Below are 9,755 nucleotides of genomic sequence, written 5' to 3'. Positions count from 1 at the left end.
ATACGAAAGTTAGCAGGATGCGGTGTCAGGCACCTGTAACCCCAGCTACTCGGCTGAGGCACAAGAGTCGCTTGAACCCAGGAGGCAGTGGTTGCACCACTGCCCTCCAGCCTGGGCAACAGTGAGATCCTGTCTCAAACAACATCAACAACGATTATGGCTATCGGAAGGGGATGCAAATGGAGGCTAGAATACTAGTGGGCCACACCTGGTATGGGCAGTGAGGTGGAAGACAGGGCTATTGAAAAACAATCAACAGAAAGTGGTTATTGACCAAATAGGTGTGGGGTTTCAGAAGCGAGTCGCAGGTGCAGAAGGTTTGTGGCCCCAGCAGATGGACAACTGTTCTCCAAATGGCTATGGGAACAAGGAAGCCACTGGTGACCTTACTGAGAACGATTTCAGTGGGGAGGACAGGGACAGAGACCAGGAACAAAGCAGAGAGAAAGCAGGAAGCCAGAGCAGGACATGGGGCTTCCAGGGGACTGGTTGGTTTGCTTTTTAATTTGCTGGGCCCTGGAGCACACGTCAGTGCCAGAACAGGGAAGGACATGAGTGACAGATGGAAGGGCCTGAAAGGAGGGACCTGGAAGCTTGGTGGAGAGCGAGCCTTGGTCGATGGCTTTGTTCCTTTCCTTGTGAAGGAGGAGGCTAAGCGTGTTAAGTAGAAGTAAGCGGTGGGTAGGTCTCAGGATGTGCTAAGTAGCCTTGGTGCAGATCAGGGATGAGAACAGTGAACAGGCCTGAGACTATGAATTCACAGTGGCACCCACCTCTCTGCACAACTATGAGTTTTTCCTTCTGATAAGTTTGGCTGTATCCCCACCCAAATGTCATCCCAATTGTAGGTCCCGTAATCCCTACCTGTCGTGGGAGGGACCAGGTGGAGATCATTGAAGCATGGGGGCAGTTTCCACCATCCTGTTCTCATGATAGTGAGTTATTTCTCACGAGATCTGATGGTTTTATAAGGGGCTTCCCCCTTTGCTGGGGACTCATTCCCTCACCTGCCGCCCTGTGAAGAGGCACCTTCCACCACGACTGTAAGTTTCCTGAGGCCTCCCCAGCCACGTGGAACTGTGAGTCAATTAAACCTTTTTCCTTTATAAAGTACCCACTCTCAGGTGTGTCTTCATAAGCAGTGTGAGAACGGATTAACACACCTTCCCTGCCCCAGGATGAGGATGGAGAGCACAGTTCTCAGTCCTGCCATTTCCTCCACACCAGTATGAGGACACAGAATTAGACACCGTGAGTGAGAGCCCTGATTCTACAGCTGGAAATAGACCTCTTCTGGGCCTCTCCCTGTAGCTCAGAACAGTGTCAAGGTAGCCCTCAGGCTTAGCTACGAGAGAGTAGAGCTCATATCTTCGAGGAGGATGGAGGGAGGATTTTGCAGAGCATGAGGCCGAAGGAGAGCCTGTAGCCAGGGAAGGTGGGAGATAGCACAGGGGAAAGAGCAGAGACCAATTTACCAGCTTCCAGCTCAGGGCTAAACCCTGTCCTTATGGAGTACCCTTTGTTCAGAATGTTCTTCAGACACCATTTAGAAACCAAGATGGAGGGCGGGGAACTGGTTTACAGCACCAAGCACGCTCACTGCTTGCCAGATCGTCCCAGGCGGGCGTGGATTTGGGCTCTGTCCCGGGCCTTAAAGATCCAGGACCCGAACGATTCTTGCAGGTTTCCAGTTGCCCCAGGCAGAAACATTGAAGGCATTTAGATCACGATTCCTCCAAAACCAAGCCCTGCCAATGCCACTTCCTATGTCCCCCCAGCTCCATCCCCTCACCCCTTACCCAGACCTCACAGTGACCCCTCTCATGCCCTCTTCCAATCCAATCTCCAAGCTATTAGTGGTGTCAGTGAAGTCCAGCTTCCTAGGCATGGAACCCAATGAGGTTCACCATGATCTAGTCTTGAGCAGCCTTCTCAGGCTGGTCTCCCAAGGCAATGGAGCATGGGACAGGGGCAGAACTAGGTCCAGCACCCTTTGACTTCCACTCAAGTTTCAGTGACTGAGAGGAGCAACAGAAATCAACAGGAGAGAGCTCCTCTCACAGGAGCTTTAGAAACCCTTAAGTCTTGCAGTCCTTGTTTCTACTTCATTGACTAAAATTCCACCTTGCATACGGCTCATACCTAGGAAGCCCACTCTGCTTGAGGAACTTCTCACCTCAGTCTCAGTGCTGATAAAGCCTGAAATCTCTGGTCTTTGCTGCCTCTACGGAGCCATCTCTAGCTTTGGGCTGGCCCCTCTGTCCCTCCTGGGACCCCCAGAGTAGCTGATGCCCCATCAGGGCACCGACACCACTGTGTTATCAGTGGACTCTCCCCCACTGCCCCTGACTGCCTGGCACAGAGGAGACATTCCACAAACTGAATGGTCAGGTGGAATAGTTGCATGCCCTGAGCCTTGGAGAGACAAGGTACTTTCTACCATTGTATCTGGTCAATTTCTGGAACCTTCTGCACTTCGAAGAGATCTGTTTTCTTGAAGTTTTCTCCCTAACATTTCAAAAATACGTGGTTTAGAGCCCGGATGTGCATCGATGTCCTGGCTCTGCAGTGGCTTGCTCTCCGTGGCCTCTCCCTGTGTCTCTTGCCTCGTCTGTAACAGGCAACACTCACAGCGCTGCCTTCACCTACTGTAGAGAGGGAAATGCGTGATCGCTGCGTGGATGGGACAGCATCTGCGGGCAGCAGACACTCAACAAATGTCCGTTCTTGTTTTTTCCCGGAAGAGTCATGAAAGGCTCACTTTACCCCTTTAAATATTTGGCAAATAGGCGTTTGAAACATACATGAAATGGAATGCTCGACTTTTCCCCTCTATATCTGCATCACCCTCTGCAGTCCTCTCTTCTTCGAGAGGTTGGATTCCAACGAAAAGGCTGGGGGAGTCTCTGAACTGATTTGTCACTCTGCATCTGATCCATTTGTCCAAATCTTGTGAGCTCCACCTTCAAAATGAACCTAGAATCTGAATTTCTTTGTACCATGTCCGCTGCTGTCACTGTCCTGGAGCCAGTGCTCTGTCACCTGGCTGCAGCAGGCAGCTTCTCGCCCCCACAGCCTGTGCAGAGCATTCTCCAGCCAGCATCTGCTCTGGTCTCAAACAAAGGAGGGAGCCCCTCTGTTCTTCCTCTACGCAGAATTCTCCAGAGGGTGGGAATGAAAAACAAGCAGCAGCCCTCAAGGCCTGGCATATCCGGCCCCCTTTGCCTGTTTTTGTGCCACATTAAAGCTACACTGGCATCCCCGAGTTTGCCAAACATGCTCCCACCTCTGCAAGTCCTGTCCCCTTCACCAGAATGTCTCACTCCGCCCCCTCCTCCAGGCTTGCATTCCGCCCCCCCCAACGTCATTTGCTCTCTAAGGCCTGCTGTGAATGGTACTCACTGTTTGAAAAGCACAGGTGCCCCCTCCCATGCTGCCAGCCCCTTAGTGACTTCTTTCTCTCCCCTCCTAGAATGCAAGCATCCCTAGGTCATTGCTAGGGATTTGAGTGCCTGTTGCTCACTGCTGTATCCCAGGTGCCTGGCATGTGGCAGGCTCTGAAATAGTAGCTGTTGAATTCATGAATGAATTAGGTTGGGGGCAGGGGCTACCCTCGATTACTCAGGTCCCTACTCCAGAGGCCTCTCCATAGAGAGCTGGTCCCTGACCCACTCTCTCCCAGCCCCCAGCCCCCAGCCTCCTCAGCCCTTAGGGCTCCCTCACTTGGCTCCCACACTCAATGCAGACACACCTACTTGGTCTGTTTGTGTGCTGTCTCTACTAGAACGGAGGTTCCAGAAGAGCAGGGGCTGTATTCCCAGCATATAGACCAGGGAATTGGGAAAAAGGCCTGCAATTTTAAAAAACGTTTTATTTTGAAATAATTTTGCACTTACAGAAAAGTTGCAAAAGCAGCAGAGATTCCTGTTTTTAGATACCCTTCCCCCATCCACCCTGGGTGTCAACATCTTGCATTGTCACAGGACAAGCATCAGAACTAAGAGGTAGGTGTTGGTGCATCACCGTGAGCCCAGCCTCAGCTTTTGTTCAGATTACACGTTTTCCCACAAGGTCCTTTTCCTGATCCAGGGTCCAATCCAGGACCCCACATGGCGTTCACTCATCACATCTCCTTCATCTCCTCTGATCTGCGACCGTTCCTCTGTCTTTCCTTGGTTTCGTGACCTTCACACTGGTCAGTTATTTTGTAGTTATTTTGTCCTCAACTTGGGTTAGTCTGATATGTTCTAGTGTTGAAATTGTGGCTATGTATCCTGGGCTAGAACCCCATGGAAGTGATGCGTCCTTCTCAATGCCTGGCGTTGGTAGGGTTCAAGATATCACTGTGTCCAGTTACAGGTGACATTAACCTTGAACCCTTGTTTAAGGCTGCGTCTTCTGGGGTTCTCCACCAAAAAATTATTTCCCCCGCAAGTATTTTGGAATGAATACGTTCTCAGAAATACGGCAGAAGCTCAGATACATATTTGTTATGTCCTAGACTTTCCACCAGGGGACGCTGTTCACTGACAAATCTTAATGGGCAAAAGGGGATTTGAAAGCAAAACCCTGGGAGCAGCTCTGGGGGGCTGGTCTGAGTCCCCTCTCCTGAGGAGCCCTCGTTTGGGTGAACAGCCCCAGAGGACAGACTCGTGGCTGGGCATAGGGGCCAGGTGTAGGGGTGACTGAGAAGAGCAATGTGGCTTGGCAAATTTATAGTGCATAGAAGATTGAGCTAAGAGGCTGGCAGCTGCCACGGGGGTGTGTGTGCGTGCATGCGTGCACACGCGTGTGTGTGTGAAGAGAAGAAGGTTTAATGTTGTTGCATTCAATACCTGGGCAGCTGATTTGCATAGAAGAAACCAAGGCAAATATCCCTCCTGTGGTGCCTCCCTGACCCTGTAAACCTCACAGACATCTTGGGAAAGGCCCGTGGGTCCACGGCAGAAAGGGACCTGCATGTGAAATGCTCCTGGTAGCCTCAGAGATTGTAGGCTTGGACCAGACCCAGGTCAGTGGAGATATCACTTCTACTTCATTAAGTTTTAACCCAATAGGATGCTTTAGAAATAATATAGACTGCAAAAGGGCATGAGGGAACTCTGTAGAGTCAGGGGAGCGTCTCTATTTTAGTTGGAGGTGTTACATTTGTCAAAGCACAGGGAATTCTCCATTTAAAATGGGTGCATTTAAAGAATAATTTAGTTGGTGGGAGTGCAAATTAGTGCAGCCATTGTGGAAGACAGTGTGGCAATTCCTCAAGGACCTAGAAATAGAAATCCCATTGGACCCAGCAATCCCATTACTGGGTATATACCCAAAGAATTAGAAATTTTTCTATTATAAGGACACATGCACACATATGTTCATTGCGGCACTGTTTACAATAGCTTAGACCTGGAACCAACCCAAATGTCCATCAACAATAGACTGGTTAAAGAAAATGTGGCATATATTCACCATGAAATACTACACAGCCATAAAAAATAATGAGTTTGTGTCCTTCATAGGGACATGGATGAATCTGGAAACCATCATTCTCAGCAAACTGACACGAGAACAGAAAGTCAAACACCACATGGTATCACTCATAGGAGGGTGTTGAACAGTGAGAACATGTGGACAAAGGGAGAGGAGCATCACACACTGTGGTCAGCTGGGGGGGAATAGGAGAGGGACAGTGGGGGGTGGGGAGGGTGCAGAGGGATAATGTGGGGAGAAATACCAGATACAGGTAGTGATCGACTTACAACCTATGCAACTTACGACCATTCGACTTTATGACCACAATCGCTAGCCACGACTGCTCCGCATCTGGCAGCGCAAACGTTGTCCAGCTGGGCGTACTACAGTGTGGACCAGCTTCCGGCAGCACTACCATCTCCGCGTGCACCATTTCAACTGTACATATAGCCTACTCAACTTACGACCAAATCATGTTACGACCGGTCCGCGGTCCCGACCGTGGTTGTAAGTCGAGCACTAGCTGTATAGGTGATGGGGAAGGAAGGCAGCAAACCACCTTGCCCTGTGTGTACCTATGCAACAATCCTGCATGGTCTGCACATGTACCCCCAGAACCTAAAGTACAATAAATAATAATAATAATTTAGTTGAAGTAAAAATACACATAATGTGAAATTTACCATCTTATCCACTTTTAAATGTAAAACCCAGTAGGGTTAGATTGATTCACAGTTAGGTTAGCATCACGGTGCTGTGCAATCAATCTCCAGAACGTTTTCATCTTGCAAAACAAACCCTGTGCCCATCAAACATGAGCTCTCCATGTCCTTCTCCCCCCAGCCCCTGGCAGCACCATTCTTTCTGTCTCTGTGATCTTGACTCTTCTAGGTGCCTCCTCTGAGTGGAATCACACAGTATTTGCCCTTTTGTGACCAGCTTATTTCACTTGGCATAGTGTCTTCGAGGTTTCCCTCTATTGTAGCAGGTGCCAGAATTCGCCTCCTTTTCTAGGTGAATCACACTCCGTTGCATGTATACAGCACGTTTTGTTGGTCCCTTCGGGCATCAGTGGACATTGGGTCACCTTCACCTTTTGTGTATCATTACTAATGCTAAAGTGGACATGGCCATACACATTTTGGAACTGTTAGATCATAGAGTAATTCTGTTTTTAATTTTTTGAGGAAGTGCCACACTGTTTTATACAGCGGCTGTACCAAAATGGTGCATTTTTTTAAAGAATATAATTCATACCTCAATAAGCCTGATTTTAAAACGAGCACATTTGATAACTCCTGTGGTGTTGCCGGGGAAGGTGTCTTTTCTTCCTTCCCAGTTTATGAGGGCAGGGCTTTTAAATAGTCTTCCTAGGTCCCTGTAGCTTTAGACTCATTGCGGGCTCGAATTTTGTCCCCTGACACCAACAGGAAGATTAGGAAGCGTTTGTTAATGGCTCCCAGGCCTGCAGGCCCCCAAACAAAAGCAAACATCCCTGTCCTGGGCCAGCCCCACATATCTGTCCCTCTCCAGCTCCTGACTTGTGGCCATTTTCTGAATTGGGCATCTCGGTTGGATGTGGCTTTAGAGACAGCTGGCAGTGAAACCCTGGCATGCTGGCTTCCTGGTCTCCTTCCATCCCAGGCAAGAAGACACTGATTTACAAGAGCAGTGCTGGCCTTCCTGAGGGTTTGACTCAAGAAAGGCCTCCAGGGGCCTGAGCCATCCTGAGACTTTAGATCGAGTTGCTGGAGAGATACTCTTCCTTTCTTTTCTTCTGTATTAGTCTGTTCTCACGCTGCTAATAAAGACATATCCAAGACTGGGTGATTTATAAAGGGAAGAAGTTTAGTGAACTCACAGTTCCATGTGGCTGGGGAGGCCTCACAATCATGGTGGAAAGCAAAGGAGGAGCAAAGTCATGTCTTACACGGCGGCAGGCAAGAGTGTGCAAGTGTGAACTCCGCTTTATAAAACCATCAGATCTTGTGAGAGTTACTCACTAGCATAAGAACAGCACGGAAAAGACCTGTCCCCATGATTCAGTTACCTCCCACCAGGTTCCACCTATGACATGTGGGAATTATGGGAGCTGCAATTCAAGAGGGGATTTGGGTGGGGACACAGCCAAACCCTATCACCAAGTAGAGAAGCCTCCATGTCCCTTCAAGTCTTGGGCATAGAAGCCTGACAGGTCACTTGTTCGAGGGCCGGGAGCAAAACTGAGCAAACAGGAACATTTCTCTGGTGAGGGCTCTGTAGCTTGTGAAGGCTTCTGAGCTGAGGCCAGATCAACTCTTTCCTTAGTTGTATTCCTGACCTTTCCGTCTGTCTGTGGACATCCACAGTGTTGGGAAAACAGCAACACTGTCCACTGAGCACAAGATCCTAAATCATCCCTGTGCTTTTGCAAATTACTAACATAGTTTCTGCAGGGCAAAAATGCCCTCTAAACGTAGGGCAGAGTTTACAAATAGGTGACCCTGGGGTCTAATATGGCCTTTGCCCCTGCAGGATGGGTTTGACTGCCTGGTGTTTTTTAAAAGTTTGAATCAGTAGCCAACATTTCAAAATAGGGTAATTCACCTTTTTTTATTCTTAAAAAAAAAACAGATTTCTACCTTCTCTTGAGCGATCACTTACATCTGGGAGCAAGGTCTGTATTTCCATGTGGAGTGACTGATGAGTCTGGAGCCGTGTAGAAGCCCCCACCCCATCCATTTTTGGTTAGGACATAGACTGGCCAGTTTGCTGTAATCCTTACCATGCCCTAATGCCTTGCACTGACTTCTGTTTTATTCGTTCATGTCCCCTGCCCGGCCCCGTACATGTGAGTTTGTGAACCCTAACAGTGAGCTACAGATCTGTTTCCCATATTTTGAGGAGCTCAAAGTACCTTTTGTGAACCGGGGTCAGCAAACTACAGCCTGAGGGCCAAACCCAGCCTGCCACCTGTTTTTGTGAAAAAAGATTTTTTTTTTTCATTTTGTTTATTACGTGTTTGTGAATAAAGTTTTATTGGAACACCACCATGCCCACTGGTTTGGGTATTGTCTATGGCTGCTTTTTTGCCACAATGTGTGCAGCTCAAAGCCTGCAGGATTTACTCTCTGGCCCGTTGCAGAAAAACTTTGCTGACCTCTGATCTCGTCCAACTGTACAATGATTTTTTGTTATTGATGTGTGAAGTGAGGCCCAGAGAGGAAAGGAGGGAACCAAGGTGACTGTCAGTGGCCAAGTCAGTGGCTGGACTTTGAGTCCAGTGCTCTTCCTATGACGCCCACGTGAGGGCTTCAATGTCCCCTTTACACTCCTATCCCCACCTCATGAAGCCACCCTGAGACCCTGACGGAACAAGCACCCCCTGCTCTCATCTGGCAGGTACTTCTGATTCTGTCAACTTCTCCATCGTGAGAAGTCTTCACTCCCCCTTCCCAGCATCTTCCCTGCGTCCTCCCAGCCCATGAGCCAATGGGGCCGGAGTGCCTGGCTCCTATCACCACTGACAATCGGCTCTCTGCACCCGGCCAAGGCTGGCGTTTGTCTATAAGCCCTGACATCATTAACACCCCATCAATCCCATTGCTCGAGCAGTCGGGAAGCCCTCCATCTGGAATTCAGCCCTGGCAAGGATCAAAGTCCAGCCGTCTGGAGCCCTGGGTTGGGGAAGAGGAGGAGGGCTGGCTCAGCTCTGTGCTCCCCGGGCTTGGCAAGGGGCCTTGTGGACAGAGTGGGGGTCTCCGGGCCTGGGGAGGCTGGGCAGTTGGGTGCCAGTTCCCCTCTGTTGTGCTGTCACTTTGGACAAGAGCTTCACCTCTCTGAGCCTCAGTTTCCACATGTGTGAAATGGGTTGACAATCCTCATCTCTCAGGGAGGGCTCGGTGGGTATGTAAAGCCCTTAAGAGTTGTAAAGTTGGATAAAATGATGTGCTGTTGGGGCTTTGCTTTAAAATGTGCACAGAGGACATAAGCAGGTTCAGGGGATCAAGGGAGAATCAGATCCACAGAGGCACAGGGTGGGAGAACCGCTCTCAAATCTGGGCTAAGGGCCTGGGGACTTCTTATCCTTTCTCTACTTCTGGGTGTGCTTGAAATTTTCCGTGATAAAGAGTTAAATTGGAGGCCGGGCACAGTGGCTTATGCCTGTAATCATGACAGCACTTTGCGGGGTTGAGATGAGCAGATCACTTGAGGTCAGGAGTTTGAGACCAGCCTGGTCAATGTGGTGAAATCCCATCTCTACTAAAAATACAGAAATTAGCTGGGCATGGTGGTGCACACCTGTAGTTCCA

This window comes from Cebus imitator, unplaced genomic scaffold (genome assembly GCF_001604975.1).
Source record: "Cebus imitator isolate Cc_AM_T3 unplaced genomic scaffold, Cebus_imitator-1.0 Scaffold59, whole genome shotgun sequence".
NCBI classification, from domain to species: Eukaryota; Metazoa; Chordata; class Mammalia; order Primates; family Cebidae; genus Cebus; species Cebus imitator.
Note: the sequence above shows the minus strand (reverse complement) of the source record.